The following is a 26411-nucleotide window of genomic DNA, read 5'->3' on the forward strand; positions in this document are numbered from 1 at the left end:
GGGCAGTTATTTCTCTTGGATACATTCACACTGACCACAGTTTTCAAATCAAAACGAGTTTGAAACATTTTCTATTGAGTTTTGTGTGTGTGATTGTATTTATATTAACCTCTTACAAATACTATATCAAAATTGGCATAGATAACACAGCATCGTTTTGGAAGGGAATACAATTAAATGAGAAACAACGTTTAGCAGCAAAAACCAAAACCAAAACCAAAACAGTCAGCATACAGAGAGCTCCATTATTTAACATCAGATGCATGTTAACACAATGTTATCCAACGATGAAATAAGGTGGAAGACAGCTTATTGCTCTTGTATCTTATGTAGAAGTCATGCCCATTTGGTTGTGCGTGTCAGAACCCCGCAGGAACGAGTGTAGACACAAGGGATTTGCGGTCCCCATAACTAAACTGTGGGAAGGGAAGGATGTGAGTGGGCCCCATGGGGATTGACACCCAGGCCAGCATCCTCTCCCCCAACCAATGCGTTTTCTTGCTTTCCACTAGTGGACTTGTTTTCTTCTGATATTGTTCAGCCCTGATTTATTGTAGGTCTGTCATATTATGTCTCGATGCAGAAGGCGAAGTTAGGAGCAAGCTTTGAAGACAATAGATGGGATGGCCTATCCCAATGGCAGCACCATGGGAATGACATGAGATTATCTCTATGTTTTCTATTATTGTATCATCTCTGTTTGCCTCACTAGAAATGTAAGCTCCATGAAGACAAGGGTTTTGAGGTTCTTGTTAACTGATGTACACTCAGCACCTAAAAGTGTCTAGAACTAGTAGGAACTCACTAAATATTTGAATAAATGAATAACTGAATCAAAGTCAAAGTGCCCTCCTTCATTTGCTTCCTGTGTTTGCTTCATGTGGGTTTTTGTTTTCTCTCTTGGGGAGGGTTCACAGTGTCACTTGCAATGAGAGAACTTACAGTTATTTTTCAAGATCATGCCATTTTATCATGGGGAGCTGGAATTTCCATGCCCATTCTTTCTCACTGACACCAGCTGATTTTAAGTCAACCTTTCTATATTTTTCACATTCCTTGTATTTCTGGAGTTGCTTTTAGCAGGAGCCTATTTTTTTTAGATTATTTTTTTCATGCACATATACCTATTTCTAAAATGTCATTAAACTTAATTTTCTGTTCTATTTTGTTCCCCCCCGATCTATATTTTCTTTTCTTGGCACTTTCTCATTTGCTTTACTCATGTTATTCTTTCTTTCAGGTCACCAAAGAGCAATTGCCTGAGTTTCTGGGTAACATCTCTGTTTTGGTATTTTTGGAGGTATCTTTTAGCACTGTTTCACTACAGCCCAGATCAAATAAATACATTCCATACGCAGGAAAGTGTTAAGTATTAACTCCTAATAGCCCTGCTCCTTTTCATCTATCCTTTAGGTTAAGTTGCCAGATAGATTTGACAACTGGCAGGAAACTGCCAATTGGTTGGAAATGGAAGGTCACTCAAGCAGGGAGCTATTTTCCTGCATGGGGGAGAGGGAGAGGCTGTCTTCCAAAAGTCACATCTAGAAACAAATTTTTTTCATCAACGGCTGTAGTTTGTCCAAAAGGGCAGATAAATAATCGTTTGTAAAGGAATAGTGGAAACATCTTTTTACACATAACAGTAAGAATAGTTTTGAAGTTTTAAATGTTCAGATGCAAAGATAAAGGGACAGAGATAAAAGCAATAAGCAACAGGATCGTTTACTAGCTCTAGTCATGAATACAGTGAATACAATGTCATAATAATGGAGTTTTGAATAAACTCAAAAAGATTCTGTGTATCTTCTTGACTAGGATGAGGATGACAAGGTTAATTAAGACTTAAGGAAAATAAGAGGGTGCAAAACAAAATTGGAACATTCACTTGGTACCCTCTCCCTGCCCACCAAAAAATATTATCAGTTCCTGGTGAGCATGGATTTGTGTTTGTATCATGAACCATACCTACACAATGTGTGTATGCAATTGTTAACAAATAGTTAGGTGTCACATTATGTGTCAGCTCCAATTACTTGATACTGGTTGTCTAGAACTTTCCCTAATGAAGGATTCTCAGACATTAAGGGGTATCACTGAAAAAATGTTCCATAATCATTTAGAAATACCTATCATGAACATAATGCTTACAAGTGCTAGCTTGAGTTCTATGAATTTTTCATTGTTGATTCATATCTAATTATTACTTCAATTATGTTTAGTTTTCTTCTGATAATTTTTTGGGTAGGTTTCTAAACTTGTTATTATAAAATTTGCTTCTGGAAAGATTGATGTATCATCATAGCCATCTGGCCCTTGTATTGTTTGCCCAGTTGGAGTTATTACAAAGTTGTACCCTGACAGATTTCATGGCAGAGAGCAGATAGCCCACATGGACCATAAGGAAACAGATTTCAACCTAAGAAAGCAAAAGGTATACAGTGCAAAATTTACCATTGTTTTCACTAGGTTTAATGAGGTTGGAGACTTCAATTACATTACAAAGGACTTTGTTAGTACAGATGCTTTCAGCTGCAAACAACAGCAAATCCAATCAATAGCGATGTAAATTAATATGAATAACTGTTTTTCACTTAACAAGAATCAGAAGGTTGATTATTGCTGACATGTTCAATACCATAATAGTGTCAGGGTTTGTACTTTAACTCTCTTGGGTTTTTTCCCATGATTATCAGATGGATGCCACACCGCCAAGTCTCATATCTACCTTAAAGTTAGGAAAAAAGTGGTAAAGAATCAGTAGTGTCTGCTTATTTTATCAGTAACAACTTTCACATATTACTTCTGACCTTCATCTCTTTGTGTTCAGAAGTATGTGGCTCACCCTGGTTGCAAGGGAAGCTGGGAAAGCATATATTTAGCTTTTCTGGCCTCTGTGATAGATGGAGCAAGGAAGAAGAAGGTTAGAGGTAAGTACTTAATTAACCAATCAGTAGTCTCTAACATAATCTGCCCCTTACACTAGTGGACATCTTCATATAGCTTTCTTCATATAGATATGTTTCATCCTTCTCCCACAAGAAGTAACTCCTAATCTCATTCATTTTAGAATCTAGCTTCAAGTGCATTATCTCTGAGAGTGTTGTCCAGTCCTCACTATCGGATCCAGGTGTGAATTTCCTGGTCTGGTGACTATTAGCTGAAAGACAAGTAATCTGTTCCCTTCTTCCAGTATCCAACCGTGGTGAAGGAACAGGGTAACTACAATAAAATCGCCATCTTGGAAAAAGGAAGAATGGGTGTTACATACAAATTACTGGTCTATAACACACATCAAATGGCAAGGTCTTCACCTTGGCAGTGGAGTACAGATTTTTGTTAGACAGTCAGCCTATCCTTTTCTAATATGATCCCTAGTATCCATCATGGCTGTATCTGAAAGAGACTCTGGAGAAAATGATCTTCCTGAGGCATGTACAAACTTCCTAGTTCATTTCTTGTTCATGAAGTTTCAAGGGCTTAAATTATTAAACAGCCACAAGTTTGAGCTTTTCTGAGCAATATCATCTCCTCAAAATCATAGTAACCTCAGGGGTGATTTTGCTTCTAGTAATCTCCATATGAAGAAACTAAAGCCAAATATATGTGTAGACATAGTCTTTGTGAGAAATCCTGTCTCCTAATGCCTAAGTTTAAAGGTTAGTCTAATAGGCAATGCCTTGTGGGGATATAAAAAAAGAAAATAGGCTTGTGTTAGAAAACACCATCTTAGATAAAATCTTTGCTGAGGTATAGTTATCATGGTTGTTGAATATTGGAATGCTTTTATACAGCTTGGTGGGTGGCTGTTTCCCTAAGTCCCCAGTCTACACTCTCAGATCCAGCTACCAAATGATTAATGCTTGACATAGTATGAGGACTTTCCAGAATCCTCCTCCAGTCCTGTTGCCAACATTCAGTTTGACTCCTTATTGCCTCATTAAATATTTTGTACATCACCTCTGGCTTATACCCAGTTAGAGCAGCACAGAAGTATGTTCAGTGATATGCGGGATCCTGGGACCAAGCCAAATATTTTCCAAGGAAATGTCACATTAGGAGAAGGCTAATCAAAGCCTTAAAAAGGACAACACCAAGTTGAAAGGGCAACTGGTAAGAAAGTAATAAAAATAAAGCAAAGGTAAAAAAAATAGGTTGGTTTCAGACAAAGAATGACTTGGTTGAAAGTGGATTCAGAGAGAATTACGCTAATGTAGACCAACTGCCATGGTATTCCTCTCCTGTGTGTCTCGGCATGGTGCACTGCCCAGGGGCATGTCCTTAAAGCCATTGACCCATCCTGGATACAAGCCAAACAAGGAAGGGTCAGGAGCATAAGCCCAATTAATCAGGTACCACCAGCGCAGGCGGACACGGGGCCAAAGACCAAAAGGTCAGCTAATACAAGGGGGAGCAAGAAGATGTCATAGATCTCAGAACACAGACAGGGTCCAGAGTCTAAGAGGTTAGGAATTAGGCAGAAATAACTCTAGTAATAAGGGTTGAACTTGGATCCTAAGGCAGAAAGTGCTCCATTGTATTCTGTGTCTGCCTGCTGAATGTGGATGAGTTGGGACCACAGATGCTGGGCCTTGTCAGGAAGTCTCAAAGGCTTTTTGTAATTAAGGGCAGACCAGAAATGTCAGTGAGAACTTATCTAGATTTTACTACTGAATTGTATTTTTGGCTTTTTAATTTTTTACCCATTAATTTATTTATCATATTTCTTGAGAACATAACATTATGACTCTCAATACTAGTGTTTTTTGGAGGCATGCTTAGAACATACCAGGCACAGTTCTAAATGCTTTACATTATAATATTCAATAAATATCTCATTTAACCTTCACGGCAATGATTATGAGGTTGGTATTTTTATCATCTCCACTTTATAGAAGGGACAAAAGACTCCATTCACTTTCTTTACCAAGCTCTCCATCAGGCTCATCCTCATCTGTCCATTCATCCATCCATTCATCCAACCATTCATTCACTCAGTAAATTGATTTGCAAGTTGCTGTGCTAGCTGCTGGGAATATGATGGTGAACAAATTCGAAAGCTCACTTCTTTGGAAGTTTACAGTCTAGCAGGAGAATCAGATAGTTAAATCATCACTTGAGATAAAGTGTGCTGGGTAAAGCAATAAGATGCAAGATACAGTGTTAACTCAGGGCAGGGGCACTTGACGTTGTTTATTAAGGGGCAGAAAAGCTTTGCTCAATGATATTTAAAGTGAAAAACAAATGGTCACTAAGAGTTCAGTGAGTAGGAAAAAAATTATGTTCAAGAACTAGAAAAGGATCCATTACCTAATTTGAACATAAAGCGGGAAGGACAAGAGGATGAGAGATTGGCAAGAAAGAAAAGCTGGATGCCAGGCTACAAAGGGCATTCTGAAGGGCTTGGACTTTATCCTAATGACACTGTGAAACCTTTGATGAGTGCTAAGTAGGGGAGTGACATGTTTCATTCATTTGCATTCTAGAAGTATCACTCTGGCTGCAGTGTGGAGGATGGATTGGATGGGGCAAGATGGTAGGCAGAGTCATTTGGGATGAAGTCAGCTACAGTCTCCAGGTGAGAGATCATAGTGGCCTGAACTATGGCAGTGGCCACTGGGATAGAGAAAAGTGAACGAGATGGAGAGGAATCTAAAAAGGTGAACCAGGCAGAGCTTGCCATGCGCCTTCCACATGGAATGTGTAATATAATGTATATATGGCCATTCCTCTGCAGTAAATATGACTTGAGATTTTAGGCCATATTTTTAACAACTAATTGAGTGACTGAGAACTTATGGGAAACCTATGCCAGCAAAATGTACATTTTCATAGTTGGTAATATAGAAGAGGGGGAGCCTCTCGTTTTCTTGAAATAAGCCCAATATATATGGCAAAGGATGGGTGGTATTAGGACATCAGGGTGCTTGACGTATACTTGAATTCCTTTCTGCAATTATAAAGCCAAGTGGAAACTCTGCTGTGAGGCGTTGAAATATGGGACTCGGTGGGGAAATTGAGGGGAGTTCTTCCTGACAGCAGTTGTTTATTTTGAGAAAAGAGTGTGGTAGAAAACATTCTGTCTCGCCACACTGAGATCCTACTCTCCCCTTCAAGTTGCTTTTTCTTTAAATGAAGAAGGACCTGAAGCCAGATTCTAAGAAAACAAAATGACAGCAGCAACTTGGAAGAATCTGAACTCAGCCTGGACGCCCGTGCTAGGCTGCAACATAAAACCAGAGAAACCTCATTTTTCATCCATTTCATAACCAGAAAGTACATGAATAGAAGCCCCTTTTTGGCTTTATATTGCCTCCTTACTGAATTTAACTTTTGTCCAATTGAATAGACATATTTTACTGCCAGTCATCTTCAGCAGAGCACTGAGAGCAGTTTTTTCTTGCCTGTGGAACATACTTTTATGGTTGTTGTTTCACACTGTATTCTGTAACTTATTTCTGCGGTGTGGCTGGCCAAAGCCTAATCATCAATCTGTCATCATCTCTGAGTTTCAGCTCTTCACACCTTGTCTTGTAAAGGTTTCCCTCACACATTTAAATTGGCATCCAGATGAAGACATAGGATATCTTCAGATAAAGGACCTCCTTCTTGCCTTCATCCCACAGCCTTCTTGTCATTTCCCAGGAAGGGAGGCAGAAGGGTAGAGGCACTTTGATGCATAACAGCTTTTTAAAAATCTGTGATCGCAGAGCACATTCTTAAAGACTGGTGGAGCCGACAGAGTTCTGACTATACCACCATCATCCCCTGCCCAGATGATGGGAATAGATCGTTTTCTGATCTCTCTGCCTTCACACTTGCCCTCCTCCAAACCAGTCTCTATCCTGCAGCCAGTGTGATTTTCTTAAACATAACCTGATCTTTCCTGTCCCTTTCTTTAAGTCCTGGGAACTCTGAGAGCCCTTCACAATCTCACATCCCACTAACTCTCATGGATTACTATGGTCCAGCCAGACTGATCTTTAAATTCTAGTGATTTTTCCTCTCACCCAGGACAGTCACATGAAATTACCGCTGCCTGGAATAATTATCTCATCCACCTGTTTATTCTTCAGGTCTCAGCTTAAACCTCACTGGCTCTGGAAAGTTACTCTACGAATCCAGGTTGGACGCCCTTCTACCCCTTTTCTCATGGTTCTCTTTATTTCCCTTATCATATTGCTTAAAACTTATCTTTTATAGTTGCCTGTGTTCATGTCTATCTTCCCTTATAGACTATAAGCCCCTTGAAAGTAGGCACTGTGTTTTTCATCTTTAAATCATTGGTTCCTGACACAGCGGTGACTATATAGTAAGAGCTTGGGCAATATTTGTTGATTCTTTAGTGTTGTAGGAAAGACATATTTTCAGATGTGAAATTAATGAGAAAGATTTTGTGAAATCTTTCTCATTAATCAACGGATGTACTTAATATTAATTAATTAATTAATTAATGCCCAATCAATAAATATTCTCAACACCTATGACTATGTCAGGGGCGATGCTGAACACTGGGTATATGAGGATGAATAAGACATTTTTCTTTTCCTCAAGGCTTTCCAGGTGTGACTGGGAAAACAGACAAGTAAGCAAGCATAATATGACATGATAGATGCTATAATAAACATATGCATACATTGCTATGGATTGTAGAAAAAGTAGTATGTCAGATGTCAGACGAGAGGAAAGAAGCAAATCTTAGAAGGAGGAACCAGCACTTGGAAAAGATCAAAAGTTGGCAAGAACATTGGCATATTCAGCAAGCTCAGTGGTCAATAGAGTGTCCAATGATAGTAGCTTATTGGATCCGTACGGTAATGAGAAGCGAACTCATTATGCCTCTTGATGCAATTAAAAACTTGGGGTCTATTCACTGATTTTAGATATGAGAGAGGTATGCTCAGAGGGACACTTTAGAAAGATCACTCTAGCAGCGGTGTAGAAGGTGGATTGGGGGAAGATGTACTAGAGGCCAATGAGACCTGTTAGGAGCACTTTTTAATTGTATTGGTAAAAAATATGATGGACCAGCTGTATGTAAGTAGTCGGCAGTGCATCTGGAGAGGAAGTGAAAGGGAGTGACTTAGGAAGCAGAACCATATTGCCATGCCTTGAAGTAGGCTGTTCCTTCTTGGACTATTGTTCTCTCCTTTCTTTAGCTAATTACCATTTATCCTTTATCATTCAATTCAAGGGTTACCTCTGGCAAGTTTTCTCTGACTCTCCCACATTTAAGATAATTAAGATAATCCTACTTTTAAGCTCACATTAAATATGGTATATAGCATCTGCAACATTAAAATGTAAGCAGTTAGAGAGCAAACACAATGTCTGATTCAACCTGGCAAAAAGTTAGCAGAGTGTTTGGCATGTGGTATGCAGTCAATAAATATTTACTGCACAGATGAATGTGTGAGTGACTAAATGACTACTCAGAAATGGGAATTTTAGGAAAAAGAGTAAACTTAGTGTGACACTCAGTTTTCTTCTTGGGCAACGGAGAAATGGTGGGAATAATCACTGAGCTAGGGCAAGAGAGGGAAAAACAAATTTGGAGAATAATTTGGGGAGGGTGACAATGATTACATTTACTTGAGACAGGTTGGGTTCAAGCAGCTTATGAAAAGAATGCTTAAAAGTTTTTTAGCGGAACTTCTAAAAGTGATCTAGTGTGAGGTCAAGAGTTGTGATTCATTGATTCATAGGTAGCTGGTTGTTGAAAGTATCATACAGTTTCATCATCCAGGAACACTCTGTGTATTGAGGAAAAAAAGTTCTTAACAGAGAGAGAGACCTGAGGATCTGAGACCTGACCATCATAGTGGTGCTTTTTGGGAGAAGAGATCAAGGAAAGTTTAGACACTAACAGAGAAGTTTGGAAAGAATATTGCTATAAAAGACAAGAGAGAAATGAGTTCCAGGAAACAGTCATCAACAGCAAATATTTCCAAGAGGACATCTATAATAACTGAAAATAACCAATTTATTTTTTTGTGATTAGAACATATGTAAAGTTATTCACTACTTGTGAAGAGCAATTTTAATGGAGTATCAGAGATGTTATAGGAGATTGGATTGATTTGAGAAATGGAACCATTGAAGGTAGTGAGTGTAACATATTCTTCTCAGAAGTGTAGTTACGAAAACAGAGAAATGGATGGGGTAGAGTATGGAAAGGAGTGAAAAATGAGTTACACCATCGAGGAGGCTTTTTTTCTCTTTTCAAATTAAAAAAACATAATGAAATCTTGAGAATAAGTAGCAATTTAAGAGGGCAACATTAATAATATAGGTGGACTATATGGGTGTATGAACAAAGTCTAGGATAGAGTAGGATCAAGAGCCCAAAAGGAAGGATTAGCATTGGCTGGAAGAAGGTCACCTCTCTCTCTGAGACTAGAGAGAAGAAAGGCTGTGTACATGTGTAAGTTTAAATTAAGTGGGGGCTCATTCACACCTGATTTCTTCTATTTTTCTGGGAAGTAGGTAGCAGGACCATCTGCAGAGAGTGAAGGAAATGGCAATAAAGAACATGTGTTGACTGGCTTCGGTAAGAATTAAACATAGAACTACAGAGACTAATGAAATATTATTGTATAGCTGTGTAGACCTTGTTGAAATAGTTGAAAGAATATCTTTAGTGTATTAATTTGCACAGTTGTGTGATTTATCCAGCATCACCCAATAGCTTGTGTCCATCTAAGATAAAGAGGAAGATAATTATAGTGATCCAAGTTGGCATTAACAGGGTGCACACGTGAGTTTCTAATCTGGAATTCATGGTTCATGGTCCATATGCAACTTCAGGAGTAGGTATCTTATGGACTCCTAAAAAGCTATGAAAAAAATTTGTATATATACAGATTATTATGGAGAGACAGTGGATAGTTCGTTTTTATATAACTTTCAAAGTGACCCAAGATCAAAATTTTAAGATTAGAAGATTGAGGGAAAAGTATAATAGTTGTGAATCAATGATCCTCCAAAGGTAATGAAAGAATGAGAAAGTGATTCTTCTGGTTACAATGTTTGTAAGGAAATTGCTGACATTTTTAAAAAAGGCAATAATTTGAAAAAGTACTAATAGCCAGAATATATTCAATATAAAGAATTCTCAAAACTCAATAATATGGAAATAATCAACCCAATTAAAAAAGAGGCAAAACATTTGATCCTACAGTTCAGTTGAGAAGGTATATAGATGACAAACACATGAAAAGATATTTGAAAGCATTAACTGTTAGAAAAATGCAAATCAGAAATACAAAGAAATACCACAAGTATTAGAATGGCTCAATTTTTTAAAAAAAGGCAATAACAAATGTCAGCGATGATGTGGAGAAACTAGAATTCTAATATACTGCTGGCACAACTTCAAAATGGTGTGGCCTTTTAGAAAACAGTTTGGTAGTTTCTTATGAATTTAAGCAGATATTTACCATACAACCTATGAAAATATTCTTTGGTATTTACCAAAGAGAAATAATAATACATGCTGTGGCTTTATTCATAATTGTCAAAACTTGAAACAACTTAAATATGCACCAGCTGGTGAATGGTTAAAGAAATTGTGGTGTGCCATACAGCAAAATACTATAATAAGTATTTTATTCAGCAATAAAAAAAGAATGAAGTACTAAAACATTGAACAGAAATGATAACTCTCAAAAGCATTATGCTAATTGAAAGAAGCCAGACTCAAAAGGCTACAATACTGTATAATTCCCTTTACATAACATATTGGAAAAGGCAAAACTAAAAGGACACACATTAGATCAGAGGTTGCCAGGGGCTGGAAGTGAAGAAAGGAGATTTTTCTACAAAGGGACACAAGGGAATATTTTGGGGTGACAGAAATATTCTACATCTTGATTTTTGTGTGGTTACATGACTATATAAGTTTGTCAAAATGCATAGAACTGTCACCTAAAAAGAATACATTTTATTGTTGTAAATTACACCTCAATGTGTGTAGAAAAAATAGAGCACAAAGCTCTAAAAAAAAGTGCTCTTGGGGGGCTTCCCTGGTGGTGCAGTGGTTAAGAATCCACCAGCCAAAGCAGGGGACATGGGTTTGAGCCCTGGTCCAGGAAGATCCCACATGTCACAGAGCAACTAAGCCCATGTGCCACAACTACTGAGCCTGTGCTTTAGAGCCCATGAGCCACAACTAGTGAAGCTGCATGCCTAGATCCCGTGCTCCACAACAAGAGAAGCCATGGCAATGAGAAGCCCGCCCACTGCAAATAAGAGCAGCCCCCGCTTGCCGCAACTAGAGAAAGCCCGCGTGCAACAATGAAGACCCAACACAGCCAAAAAAAAAAAGTGCTCTTGAAGAAGAATGATGGCACAGTTGTGTAAATGGGTTTGGACTATTTTCTCCTCAGTGTCACCTTTCACAGTGTTTATTCCCTTTCATCCAGCCACTTCCTCAATTACAGATGCAAAGCACAGAATCCTCCAAGGATTTTACTAAAAAGAGCTCTGGGAGGAGATCTCCATGTGGTAACAGTGGGAGAAAGAATCCTACTGGCAAAATGAAAATCAGTGGAAAACATCTGGACCACTCCCTACCCAATCGTTTTACCACCTTATTTTCTACTAAAACTTTAAGTTGTATTAATAATAGACTCCATTGTCTTAGAGCATTATGCTCAAAGGCAAACTTTTACCCCAGGGGGATGTAATCAAATTGGTTCTTACCATTCCTATTCCACCTTAGATAAAATAATAGTGGGGATGAATTTATTAGATCTTTCTACAACAATTAATGCATGTCTTTCTTGGAATGCATGCAAAGGAGGGGTGTTTGCTTAAAAATAATGAGAGAAGAGCTTTTGTTTCCTGAGGTTCAAGTATAGATGGAAGCACGGCACTATATGAGGCTTTGTCCAATCAAGTCACAGTATGAAGGACCTGGACACATGGGAGATGAACAAATATGGATGATGAGCAAGAGGAAGTAAATTTGTGATTGGGAAAGTGCTAAGAATAAAATGATAGCAACCTCTCATCGTTGAATCTCTCACAATACCAAGTACATATAAGTCGTCCATCTCTATCTTCAGGGTTGAATTAAAATGAATTGAATGGAATTGAATTGAGCAGAGATGAATTAAATAGCTTCAACTCAAGAAGAGAGAAAAGGCTCTGAGTCACAGCCACTGGAAGAGTAGTTTTTGCTTATCATGGAAACTCAAGACCCCACCCCAAGCCTGTCTCTAGCAACAAAATGTGATTCAAAAGATTGTTTTCTAAAAATATTATCTCTTCAAATATTTTCATGATGGTGATGGTGGGTTGCCTCATACACCAAAACACTCCTTCTTATCCTCAAGGATATGCTATTTATGACGAAATGCTGCAAGGACAGTATCTCATTAACAGCTGGTATATTCCGTGAGGCATTCCTACATAGGACTCTGGAAAGGCTCACACCAAGGAGTACTTCCCAGAGCTTCTGCTGCCAGTTTCCTTGTCCTCATGGTGAGCCACAGCCACCCCCTGCCTCTGCAGGATACCCTCTAACACTAGCAGATCAATTCCATTTTCTCTATTCCTCCACTCATTATCAATTGAGAGAAGAAAGAAAGAATGAGAGAAAGAGGAAGAGAGAGAGGACAAAAAGGGGAGGACAGTCTGGGAATTAATTTAAGCTGAGAAGAAGCAAGAAGAACTACAATCCTGCAGCCTGTGGAACAAAAGCCACATTCATAGAAATATAGACAAGATGAAAAGGCAGAAGGCTATGTACCAGATGAAGGAACAAGATAAAACCCCAGAAAAACAACTAAATGAAGGGGAGATAGGCAACCTTCCAGGAAAAGAATTCAGAATAATGATAGTGAAGATGATCCAGGACCTCGGGAAAAAAATGGAGGCAAAGATCGAGAAGATGCAAAAAAAGTTTAACAAAGACCTAGAAGAATTAAAGAACAAACAAACAGAGATGACCAATACAATAATTGAAATGAACAATACACTAGAAGGACTCAATAGCAGAATAACTGAGGCAGAAGAACGGATAAGTGACCTGGAAGACAGAATGGTGGAATTCACTACTGCAGAAGAGAATAAAGAAAAAAGAATTAAAAGAAATGAAGACAGCCTAAGAGAACTCTGGGACAACATTAAATGCAGCAACATTCGCATTATAGGGGTCCCAGAAGGAGAAGAGAGAGAGAAAGGACCCGAGAAAATACTTGAAGAGATATAGTCGAAAACTTCCCTAACATGGGAAAGGAAATAGCCACCCAAGTCCAGGAAGCGCAAAGAGTCACATACAGGATAAACCCAAGGAGAAGCACACCGAGACACATGGTAATCAAACTGGCAAAAATTAAAGACAAAGAACAATTATTGAAAGCAGCAAGGGAAAAATGACAAATAACATACAAGGGAACTCCCATAAGGTTAAGAGCTGATTTCTCAGCAGAAACTCTACAAGCCAGAAGGGAGTGGCATGATATACTTAAAGTGATGAAAGGGAAAAACCTACAACCAAGATTACTCCACCCTGCAAGGATCTCATTCAGATTCGATAGAGAAATCAAAAGCTTTACAGACAAGCAAAAGCTAAGAGAATTCAGCACCACCAAACCAGCTCTATAACAAATGCTAAAGGAACTTCTCTAAGTGGGAAACACAAGAGAAGAAAAGGACCTACAAAAACAAACCCAAAACGATTAAGAAAACGGTAATAGGAGCATACATATCAATAATTACCTTAAACGTGAATGGATTAAATGCTCCAACCAAAAGACACAGGGTTGCTGAGTGGATACAAAAACAAGACCCATATATATGCTGTCTACAGGAGACCCACTTCAAACCTAGGGACACATATAGACTGAAAGTGAGGGGATGGAAAAACATATTCCATGCAAATGGAAATCAAAAGAAAGCTGGAGTAGCTATACTCATATCAGATAAAATAGACTTTAAAATAAAGAATGTTACAAGAGACAAGGAAGGACACTACATAATGATCAAGGGATCAATCCAAGAAGAAGATATAACAATTATAAATATATATGCACCCAACATAGGAGCACCACAATACATAAGGCAACTGCTAACAGCTATAAAAGGGGAAATCGACAGTAACACAATAATAGTGGGGGACTTTAACACCTCACTTACACCAATGGACAGATCATCCAAAATGAAAATAAATAAGGAAACAGAAGTTTTAAATGACACAATAGACCAGATAGATTTAATTGATACTTATAGGGCATTCCATCCAAAAACAGCAGATTACACTTTCTTCTCAAGTGCACACAGAACATTCTCCAGGATAGATCACATCTTGGGTCACATATCAAGCCTCAGTAAACTTAAGAAAATTGAAATCATATCAAGCATCTTTTCTGACCACAACGCTATGAGATTAGAAATGAATTACAGGGAAAAAAACGTAAAAAACACAAACACATGGAGGCTAAACAATACGTTACTAAATAACCAAGTGATCACTGAAGAAATCAAAGAGGAAATCAAAAAATACCTAGAGGCAAATGACGATGAAAACACGATGATCCAAAACCTATGGGATGCAGCAAAAGCAGTTCTAAGAGGGAAGTTTATAGCTATACAAGCCTACCTCAAGAAACAAGATATCTCTCAAATAAACAATCTAACCTTACCCCTAAAGGAACTAGAGAGAGAAGAACAAACAAAGCTACAGTAATCAAGACAATATGGTACTGGCACAAAAACAGAAATATAGATCAATGGAACAGGATAGAAAGCCCAGAGATAAACCCACGCACCTATGGTCAACTGATCTATGACAAAGGAGGCAAGGATATACAATGGAGAAAAGACAGTCTCTTCAAAAAGTGGCTGGGAAAACTGGACAGCTACATGTAAAAGAATGAAATTAGAACACTCCCTAACACCATACACAAAAATAAAAATGGATTAGAGACCTAAATGTAAGGCCGGACACTATAAAACTCTTAGAGGAAAACATAGGAAGAACACTCTTTGACATAAATCACAGCAAGATCTTTTTTGATCCACCTCCTAGAGTAATGGAAATAAAAAGAAAAATAAACAAATGGGACCTGATGAAACTTAAAAGCTTTTGCACAGCAAAGAAACCATAAACAAGATGAAAAGACAACCCTCAAAATGGGAGAAAATATTTGCAAATGAATCAACGGACGAAGGATTAATCTCCAAAATATATAAACAGCTCATGCAGCTCAATATTAAAAAAACGAACAACCTAATCCAAAAATGGGCCGAAGACCTAAATAGACATTTTTCCAAAGAAGACATACAGATGGCCAAGAAGCACATGAAAAGCTGCTCAACATCACTAATTATGAGAGAAATGCAAATCAAAACTACAGTGAGGTATCACCTCACACCAGTTAGAATGGGCATCATCAGAAAATCTACAAGCAACAAATGCTGGAGAGGGTGTGGAGAAAAGGGGACCCTCTTGCACTGTTGGTGGGAATGTAAATTGATACAGCCACTATGGAGAACAGTATGGAGGTTCCTTAAAAAACTACAAATAGAACTACCATATGACCCAGCAATCCCACTACTGGACATATACCCAGAGAAAACCATAATTCAAAAAGACACATGCACCCCAATGTTCATTGCAGCACTATTTACAATAGCCAGGACATGGAAGCAACCTAAATGTCCATCGACAGATGAACGGATAAAGAAGATGTGGTACATATATACAACGGAATATTACTCAGCCATAAAAAGGAACGAAATTGAGTCATTTGTAGAGACGTGGATGGATCTAGAGACTGTCATACAGAGTGAAGTAAGTCAGAAAGAGAAAAACAAATATCGTATATTAACACATATATGTGGAACCTAGAAGAATGGTACAGGTGAACCAGTTTGAAGGGCAGAAATAGAGACACAGATGTAGAGAACAAACATGTGGACACCAAGGGGGAAAACAGTGGGGGGTGGGTCGTGTGATGAATTGGGAGATTGGGATTGACATGTATACACTGATGTGCATAAAATTGATGACTAATAAGAACCTGCTGTATAAAAAAATAAATAAAATTAAATTAAAAAAAAAAAAAGAGTTCCTACATAAAGTCAGTAGCGGCAAGATTGTAGTTAATTTACCCGAAACTACACAAGTAATAGTTTAACACCCCTAAGAAGCTACAGCCACTGTTAAACAGGGTATGACTCCTTGCAGTGTAGTTCCTGATACAAAAGTTACTCTTTCCGCAAAAGAAGCAGAATGAAGTGCTTTCTCACCACTGCTCTGTGCAATGATAGAACAAGAGTGTAGAGAGGAGAGAAGAGGAGAGGAGAAAAGAGGAGAGGAGAGGAGATGGGAAGGGAGGGGAGGGGAGGGGAGATTGAAAGGGAGAAGGAGAAAGGACAATATAACGAGAGGTAGAAATAAAGCCATTACCTGGGTAAAAATAATATCTGGTCAGAATTTTTCAAAATGCATCAGAGGGAGAACAAACTTTAGAAATACCGTAGATAAATAAGTAAATGGTCCAAGTGAAACCTAACAACTAAAACTTGAAAGTACTGCAGATTGACTAAAAAAAAAATCAACTTGGATTGAAAACTAGTTTGGATATAAGAAAGGGACAACTGAACGCATGCTGCCACGGAACAAAGGCAGCCCAGCTCTCAGCATTGAGGATCAACAGAACGCGGCCACAGCCAACAGAACACGTCTATAATGGACTGAACCATGGCCAGCTAGGGGTTTTCATCAACTTCTTGGGAAGGGAAACTTGGAAATTAAAATGAGAATTCAATTTTAGATGCACTTTAAGTTTGCTAAACAGAATTTGTATACATTATACATATAGCTAAACAAGTCAGAGTTTCTATTTCATCAGAGTCCTGGCAAATAAATGATGGCATACTCACATCGAGTCATTTGAAGAGCATTTAATAAAGTGCTTTCAAAGATACAGGGAAACCACAAAGAATAGAGACCAGTTACCAGGGACTATTCAACTGTGTGTGTGTGTGTGGGGGGATGGTGGTGGCACCATTACCATTTCTAGGCATAAAGGGGCAGAGAAAGAGAATACTTACTGGAACTCGAAAGAAAGAAATATGAGGTGAGGGCCACTTGATGGGCCCTATGATCTTCTGATGAGAATGTAGCCAGTCAAACACTTTGACTTAATAAAAGGAGTGAGGGAAATGGCGTGACTTCTTTGTCTTCTCTGTATCTCGTTTCTTGCCAGTGCTCCCATTGGGTGATCCCAACAAGAACCCAGAGAGATGAGAGTCCATTGATGCAACATTTATAGGTCCGCCTCCTGAGGCAAATAGCGGGGTGGGGAAGAGCAGTGAGCAGATCTGGAGAGATCAGGAGCACAGTGAATCCTTTTGGCCTCTGAGCAACCACTCCCGTCCTTCATCCATTAAAAATCTTATGGCCTGGGGCTTCCCTGGTGGCGCAGTGGTTGAGAATCTGCCTGCCAATGCAGGGGACACGGGTTCGAGCCCTGGTCTGGGAAGATCCCACATGCCATGGAGCGACTAGGCCCGTGAGCCACAACTACTGAGCCTGCGCGTCTGGAGCCTGTGCTCCGCAACAAGAGAGGCCGCGATAGTGAGAGATCCGCGCACCACGATGAAGAGTGGCCCCCGCTTGCCGCAACTAGAGAAAGCCCTCGCACAGAAATGAAGACCCAACACAGCCAAAAATAAATTAAAAAAAAAAAATCTTATGGCCTAAACACAAGAGACAAAGTTGCTACTGTATCATTGTAGGGGTGACGGTTGATTTCTTCATTCTTCTACTTGAAACTGAAAACATTAGCCACCGGTCATCATATAAAGTAGTAGAAAAAGAGAAAGAGTAAATAATCATAATGTTCTGCTGCTTTGGCCCTGCTTCAGTAGCTGGTCATGAGGCCTAATTTGGTAATCATCACCATCGTCACCATCATATTCTGCCATGCATTTCAGGTTCCTTATGATTTCTGGCAGCACCTTGCCCAGGTGGGTGGTGACCTGAACCTTCATTCACATAGTTTTGCATCCTTACGGATCTTACAATTTAGAGAGAATGTGAGGCGGGGGATGATTCAGTTTTCCATTCATTATTACTATTGGGCAAGAGGTTACTAAGAGGTGTTCCAGGTGACATCCTACGTTTCATATATGGTCCTCCTTGTAATGTTTGATAGCAACAATCCAAGACTCAGGATCAATCATCCCTGCAGGTACAATGACCCTTTTCTCTCTGTTAGTGCAGCTGCACAAGGATCATGAAATAACTGAGGGGAACAGTCAGCTTCTATTTCAAGAGAATCAGGTTTTGAACCTTGTTGCAGGTGTTAGTCCTTTGCCATTAGGGTCTCAGAATCTGTTAAGCTTTTGTATGGTCCAAACAGTGAGTGTCGTGGGTATTAGCCTATCGTTGGATTGTCCTTGGCTTAAAAAGTGTCATCTGGTTGAAGGCTGTGTTCTGAAGGGTAGTGTATTAGTTTCTGACCAGTGCTGTAACAAAGTACCACAGATTGAGTAGTTTAAACAATAGAAATTTACTGTCTCAGTTCTGGAGGTCACAAGTTCAAGATCAAGGTGTCAGCAGGGCCATATTCTCTGAAGGCTGTAAGTTGGGATCTGTTCTAGGCCTCTCTTCTAGCTTCTTCTGGGGTTTCATTGGTTTGTGGCAGTATAACTCATCTTCATATGGCATTCTTTCTGTGTGTGTCTGTTTCTGCATCTATATTTCCCCTTTTTATAAGGACCCCAGTCATATTGCATTAAAGGCCCACCTTATTCCACTGTGATCTCATTTGATTTAACTAATTAGATATGCAATGACCCCATTTCCAAATAAGGTCACATTTTGAGGCATTGAGGGTTGAGATTTCAACATATGAATTTTGGAGGGACACAATTCAACCCATGACAGGAACCTGGGAGATTGATATGGTTACTTTTCCTCCCATGCAAAGTAGACAACTGAACGTACCACTTGAAGTTGTGCCCACTGGAAGCACTACTATCTCTTGGGAAAATGGAAGGTTTCCATCATAGTTCCTACTCCATGAGGTTAGGGCATTTTAAATGACCACTTTTATTATCTTTATATGATCTTGAATTAAAGAATCCTGCCAAATACTTATTATATATAAACACCAAAACTGAATTGACCACTAGACCAGATAAGTAGCCCACTATTGAATACTGCTTTTAAGAAGTCTTCTTTCTGTCTCTGCATGTTCTGTGTTACGCATTTGTACTGAAAGTTGAAAATCTTGCTGAAAGATTTGCATTTTTTTCTGCATGGATGGAGACAGACTCAAATCAAAGGAAACTTTGCTTTTGATTAGATTCAGTCTTTCTGCGTTAGCACTGGTATTTTTTTTTCCATTGGAGATAGTTCTAGAAATAGGTCTTTAAAGCCTTTATTCTGATCCTGTTGGTTCTATAATCATGTTTCACTGTATTTTTTCCTAAGACCTGTATATAGGCATATGTACACACACACCCACACACACACACACGATGTAAACAGCCATTTGCATTCTATATGATTTGAGTGGCAGTAGAATAACATTTTTTGCCTCAAAGTCAATCTCCCTTTAGCCCACTTTGAGTACCAGAACTGTCACTGTGTACCAGACAAAAACCTTCCTGTTACAGTATTCTATTTAGAAGTCCTTTGTTCTAATAAAAAATTTTTTTAGAATAAGATGCTCTGACACAGTGAAAAGATGACAGGTTTGGAGATAGGAAAATATAGGCAATACCTCAAGTCTTACCTTAATTGTTCATGGAGACATGACAAATTATATCTTTTTGGTCCTCTATGACCTCATATGAAAGATAAAGCTGTTGGATAAAACTAGCATTTCTTAAATTTGACTGATCAAAATCATTACATGGAGTGCTTGTTAAATTGTAGTTTTCCAGACCCCACTCCAAACTCATCACATTGGGCTCTCTGGAGTAGGGGCCAGAGACTTGTTTAATATTCACTCTGACCCCTGTATTCCATCCTAGTTTCCTTGGGGCAATGCCATATCAGGTTATCTCTAAAGCTCATCCTGCTCCAATTATCTGTTGGAACCAAATAAAAGCCACTGTCCCAATTAACCCATTAGCTCACTTTGTTCCTTGCAGTTTCCCAGTTATCCCCAAATGGAATACGGTTGTGAAGAATAAGGCCTAGGATGGGCAACTTCTGATGAGCAGACAGTTTGGCACAGTAGGAGGTCCAGATGGCAGGTGCGACTAGGAAAACTTGGATAACTTGTGGATAGAGTGAAGCCCTCATGGATAAATTTGGGGATAAGAAAAAAAAAACTGTGAATGTGTACATTATCTATGAATATATATATATATATATATATATATATATATATATATATATAATCAAGAAGAAACAGACTAAGTGTGCAAATTATGGATACATTTATAGAGATTGCTAAAAATGGTAGTGTAGATCTATATTTATTGAAATGCAAAGATGCACAAGATGGATTTCTAAGTGAAAAATAGATACGTCTCATAGGTTTCATTTTAAAAAATATATATTCTCTTTGAATTTGAAGACTCTGCATTCAAAATACCAGTGAATTTCTCTGAGTGGCAAATAGAGTTAATTTCTATACCTTCTTATTTTCCTTTTTATATAAACTGAAATTTTTTTTACAACGAGAATTCAATATTTTACAATCACGGAGAGCAATCAAGCTATGCCATCATAATAAGAGAGAGTGCAGGTTGTATAGAGAATGTGAGGTTGTTGGTTGCTAGATGAAGGAAGGGACCAAACAGAGCAGGTGTGAGAAAGAGTTAAATGGAAAGCAAGAAATCAGCTCCGGCCTGTAGAGGAAAGGGAAATTAAAGAGGAGAGGCAAGAACGTCTAAGGCAGGGGTAGTCTGAATTCTCCTAAGTTCTTATCACGACTCTTGACGAGTTCGTCCAGGTTGCAGGGTTGCTCTTTGTCCTTTCCTGCGGCTCGTGAGGAACGTGTGGGTCAGTACGGCAAGCATAATTGTTGCGCTCAGGTCATATTAGACTGTTTAAGATTAACTCCTCTGCCGCCGGTTGCCAGCTGCAAGCTTGCCTGGGGCCACTTGCTCCACAGACCAACGTATTTGTTTCTGATGTGCAACCCAGGATTGCAGGGTTGACCAGCAGCGTGGAGGGAAGGCAAGCGGATGGAGGCTATTTATAGCAGGAGGCAACAAAGGTTTCCTTTCTTTCCTTTACCACGAGTTGTATTTCTCTGAAACTCTGCCCATGTTATGCAGAAATCAAAAGGGCAAGAGAACAAGTTCTTCAGAGCTGGTTAGAAAGTTCCAGGGCTCTGTTTTTAGAGCAAATCTGCCAGTTTCCGAGGAGGCTGCAACCACCCTCGGATTCTAAATCAGCTTGATGGCGGTGCAAATAGATGCAAATGAGGGTCAAATCAATTTCCATAATGAACAGCACAAGCAGAGTGGACTCCTCTCCACCTGACTCAAAATTACTAGAAAATTCAATGAAGGGGGAAAAACAACAAAGAAAGAAAGGGAATGAAAATATCTTAGTGACTTGAAGACTGTCACCCTATGGATTTGGGGAATGAAATCGGTTAGGTTCGAAAGTGATGCTGGGCTTCATTCCGGAAGCTTGTCCAGGAATGGATGGGTCCAGTATAGCTCTTCCGAGGATTTTTTTTTGCCATGGTTCATCCTTCCCCAGTCCTAGGCTCCACTTCATATTACACCCTGGTTGAACTTTTGTTTTTCCTTTATAACAGCTTTATTGAGGTATAATTCACCTACCATAAAATTCACTCTTTCGAAGCATACAATTCAGTGGTTTTTAGTATATTCACAGAGTTGTGCAACGATGGCCACTATCTAATTTTGTAACACTTCATCACTCCAAAAAGAAACGCCCACTCATTAGCAGTCAGGCCCCATTCTCTTCTCCCCCAGCCCCTGGCAAACACTAATCTACTTTCTGTCTCTATGGATTTGCCTATTTTGGTGATTTCATGTAAGTGGAATCATATAATATGTGGCCTTTTGTGACTGGCTTATTTCACTTGACATAATGTTTCAAGGTTCATCTATGTTGTAACATGTATCAGTACTTCATTCCTTTTTATGGAGGTTGACCTTTTTAAGCAGAACCAACATGAGGGCTATAAACCTCCAGGTCTCAGAGGACTGCAGTGAGCTCCACTTATTTCATGGAAAACCACATGAATTTAGAGATAATAGTAACATGACCTAACCTTATTACTTTTCCATTAAGTCTTTGCCCACTGCGTTTAGCTCTGGATCTCACTGCATTTCAGCAATTAGCTTCTTGTCATTCAACTAATACTGGGCTGGGTTGACTTACATTTATAATGAACAGGTATTTTTATGAGCCACAATGCAGAGGCATTCATTTCCAAAGACTATTTTGGTACTTCTGGCACAGCCTATGTCACTGCATATGGTTGACTTGCATCTATAAAAGAGATGGGAGTCGCTAGAACTATGATACATATGGGCCATTGACTGAACCATCTGAGGAATTTTTATTTGGTGTGAATATGGAATGTAATAATTTATATGGATCCATTACTTTTATATGCTTAAGTACATGGAGAGAACTAATTGAATGGGTTTTATTTTCTGGAAGGCCCTGAAAGTCTTTGGATAACCCAAATTTTCTTCGCAGAAAGCTATACTTCCATGTAAGTCATTATCTTTAAGACACATTTATCAAATGCTTCCCTTGTGTCTGCCCATACTTTGAAGCAGTGTGGTTTCCATCAGTAATCATGCACAGCAAACCTTCTGCTTTTGACTACTCAGCCAACAGAACCTCACATTTACCCAGCAAATGCATAGGCAGATGGTAGGATAAAAATTGAGGTTCTTCATGATGCCTCTGAGACAGGGCTTAAATGTCTTGGGGAACAGGGGAGTCAAGTTCAACCTTACGTTGTGTTTATGGCTGGGATTCAGCCATGTCAGGGCATGTTTGACAAATGAGTGAAAAGAGCATGCCAGAAATCTATTTTCCACCAAGTACTAACAAAGAAGGCGTCTCCTGGGAGAGAACTCATTTATTCCAAGGCTGATCAGGAATCCTAACATGGGATATGAGTGCTGTTGAGGTTGGTTGGGAATTCCAGAGGGAACCCAAAGCCATGAAATGGACCAAAAAATCTGGAGGAAGAATGCCATTATTTTAGATTAATATAATACCACAAAGAGGATGCCAAATTCATATGAATTTTTTCCCTAAGATAAAAGATGGCACATCAAAGAGATTTTGCTCTCATGTCAGGCTATTTTTGGCTCTGTTCCCAGACACATGGGGTTCAGGTTCATTGTGTATAGAACTTGGGAGGGAGAGTTTGAAGAGTGTTAACTAGAGTGACTTTCTCTTTGAAGGGAAGAGAAAGACAAATTGGCTGTGTCTGGTAATCTGACTCTGTTATTGGAAAGGGAATAAGAGTGATTCTAATAGAAGAACCCTCAGTCATTCAGGTTTTACCCCAGCCTATGAACCTCTACTTCCCACACACTGAAAACCCCATACAGTATTGAGTCTCAAGACAAAACCATTTTTGTGTCTATGCCACAAGTGTAACAAGACAGATGGTGGCAAAGCATCCTCTCCACGTTGGCACGGCACTCAGTGCTACTTTGGCACATCAAGAGCTGTTGTACACTGGAAATACCCAGGTGGCAGGGGAATGCGGGGTGACAGTGCTTGTAGATGGCTGTGTCTGCCGAGGTAGTGCTCAGAGGTGAGGGGGGTGGTAGAGGGTCAGAGGGTGGGTGACTGCATTTCTGGCACCAGGGGAATTAATAAGGAAGAGTCACACAGCTTCCTGCATGGATCTACCATGGTCACACTCTTTTTTCACCAAGAGGCCCTATTTGCCCTTTCTATGCTCCCTATTGGGTGAAGGCTGAGATGTCATTCACAGGCACATTGGGGACGCCCTGTGGGATGCTCAGAATATGTGTGTGAGATTATCATGGTCCTGGAAGTCTGCTATAGTAGGTTTGGGTGAAGTCGGAGAAATAATAATAATGATTGGAACCATAAAAATAAGAGCCACTGAGTGTACCAAGTGCTGGACTCTGTGCCACATGCTTTACACTCTATATCTCTTTTGGTCCTCACAATAATTCTTTGAGTTAAATATGTTTTATTATGTCCATGATACAGTTGAGGAAATTGAAGCATCATACATCAGATTTTCCTGTAAGGGATATTGTCAGAATTAAAATCCAAGTTTGTTCTTTACTCCTGGCCCACGCACTTAACCTCCATATTTTATTACCTCTCAGGTTATTACTATAAGATTACTGCAATAAGCTTATTACTATTACTCATTTTTAGCCATTCATATGTTGCCTGTATGAGTGTTTAGCAACAATAATAGATTTCTTGGGGATGCCATTAAAAAATTTTTGTTTATATACTTGAAGATACAGCTATACATATGTACCTTAATATGCTATGTTCACATGGATAAGTAATTTCAAAAGTAAATGTGTGACCTTTATAAAATAGTAGATTAAGATGTGAATAAAGACTGGAATTGTAAAAACAATATATTTTTAACTTTGGATTTATTTATTTATTTATGGCTGTGTTGGGTCTTCGTTTCTGTGCGAGGGCTTTCTCTAGTTGTGGCAAGTGGGGGCCACTCTTCATCGCGGTGCGCGGGCCTCTCACTATCGCGGCCTCTCTTGTTGCGGAGCACAGGCTCCAGACACGCAGGCTCAGTAATTGTGGCTCACGGGCCCAGTTGCTCCGCGGCATGTGGGATCTTCCCAGACCAGGGCTCGAACCCGTGTCCCCTGCATTGGCAGGCAGACTCTCAACCACTGCGCCACCAGGGAAGCCCAAAAACAATATATTTTTATTAGCATTTAAAGCACCTTCAATGAAGAAAAGCAGAAAGGAAGAGATGTTTACTAAATATCTTGATATATGGCAAGTATTAGGATAACACTGGTTTCTCACATCAACCTTGTAAGGTTATTGTTGTATTCATTCTATAGGTGGGAGAAAGGAGGCTCCAAGATGTTAAGTCACTTAAAATCTTAAGTCAAAAATGAGATTCAAAATCATGTATGATGGCACCAATAAGGCCCACTTTTAGTAGGATGTTGAACAATAAAAGGAATAATCATTTTCTTAGTCCACAAACATTGTTCAGCATGGAAGATCTATTTATTCAATTCTTCAAATGAACACTCTGGAGTACCTATTATGTTCCAGGTACCATGCTAGATGCTGGGTGTTAAGTCTTAGCATTGACCTTGGGGGGAAATTCATTGCCCAATGGAAGAGACAGAACTCATACAGATCACTAATTAATATGCAAGAATAGCAAGGTTCTATGGTAGGAAAAGGAAGGGAGAAAACTTACATGCTTGGTAGGTTAGGGAAAGTTTTTACAGAGGAAGTAACATTCATGCAGGATCTTGAGGAGGATTTTGTCAGGCAGAGAACAAGGTAAAGGAAAGAGCAAAGACCATCCAGAAGGTATTGAAAAGCTCAGTTTGGAAGGGAAGGATCATTCTTTTGTGTGTCTGGAAGCCCTGGTTTTGAGATAGGCAGTGGAGAGAGAGAAATCTGGTGGCTTGTTCTTGGACCCTGGTTTTGAAGGATCTTGTATGCCCAGGTAATGAGTCTGGACTTCTTCTTATGCCAGATAAGAAACAGTTAAAGCTTTCACAGAAAGTGTGATCAAATTTTTGTGTTAGAAAAATAACTACATAAGATTTGAGACCATATGTTAAGTATAGAGAAAGGAACATTAGGGAGAAGTTTTAAAAGGCTAATCATCTTGAAGACATCCATGGATGGTCACCAATTCCTAGGAAATTTCTTTTAATTCAGGTATCTGCTTTCTGTCCCACTGCCATTCCCATGGTCCTGCAGCTCCTCCTCTCTTATCTGGAGTGATCTAGCCCTTAGCTCCCTTTTCCAAACGCCTGGTCTCCTACAGCTCCAGTGAGAAATCGCTATGAATCCCAGGCCTACAGGATGCCCAGCATATACAAAATCTCAATTCTTCAGGTCCTGCCATACTTTTACATCTGTTGCAAGGCAGAGCAAGGTAGTTCTTTGCACGAAGCTGAACTTTATAGGAATGTTGGATGCTTCCTCATTAGTTTGGCCCAAATGGATTATAGTTGGCAGAGATTCTGATGCCTTCACTCTTCAAAAGAGTCTAGCAGGACCTGGGATGACTGGGGCTCCAAGCTGGTCACCTGGCACCACAGACATCTTCATCCATTTACCCTCATGACTCATATAAGTGCTGCTGTTTTCTGTGCATGCCATGATATGAAAACATAATTGAGAATAATTAGAAAGGCAAAATTGCTCTTGGGGTATAAGATTGTAGAAAGGAACAGTGCTTTAACATTTCCCACACTAGACTTGAAACATT

General features: G+C 39.3%; 1 long non-coding RNA gene across 1 annotated transcript in view; it reads right to left on the reverse strand.

The window, feature by feature from the left end:
- The window catches only part of LOC309627358, a 41121-nt gene extending 20788 nt beyond the window's left edge, over positions 1-20333 (reverse strand). Inside the window, exon 1 of the long non-coding RNA XR_014243704.1 lies at positions 1-20333. This exon is cut by the window's left edge and continues 13016 nt beyond it. This is a non-coding gene — a long non-coding RNA (uncharacterized lncRNA).
- Between the last annotated feature and the right edge of the window lie 6078 nt (positions 20334-26411).

The sequence above is a fragment of the Balaenoptera borealis genome (genome assembly GCF_965194805.1).
Source record: "Balaenoptera borealis genome assembly, chromosome: 4".
Classification (NCBI taxonomy): Eukaryota; Metazoa; Chordata; class Mammalia; order Artiodactyla; family Balaenopteridae; genus Balaenoptera; species Balaenoptera borealis.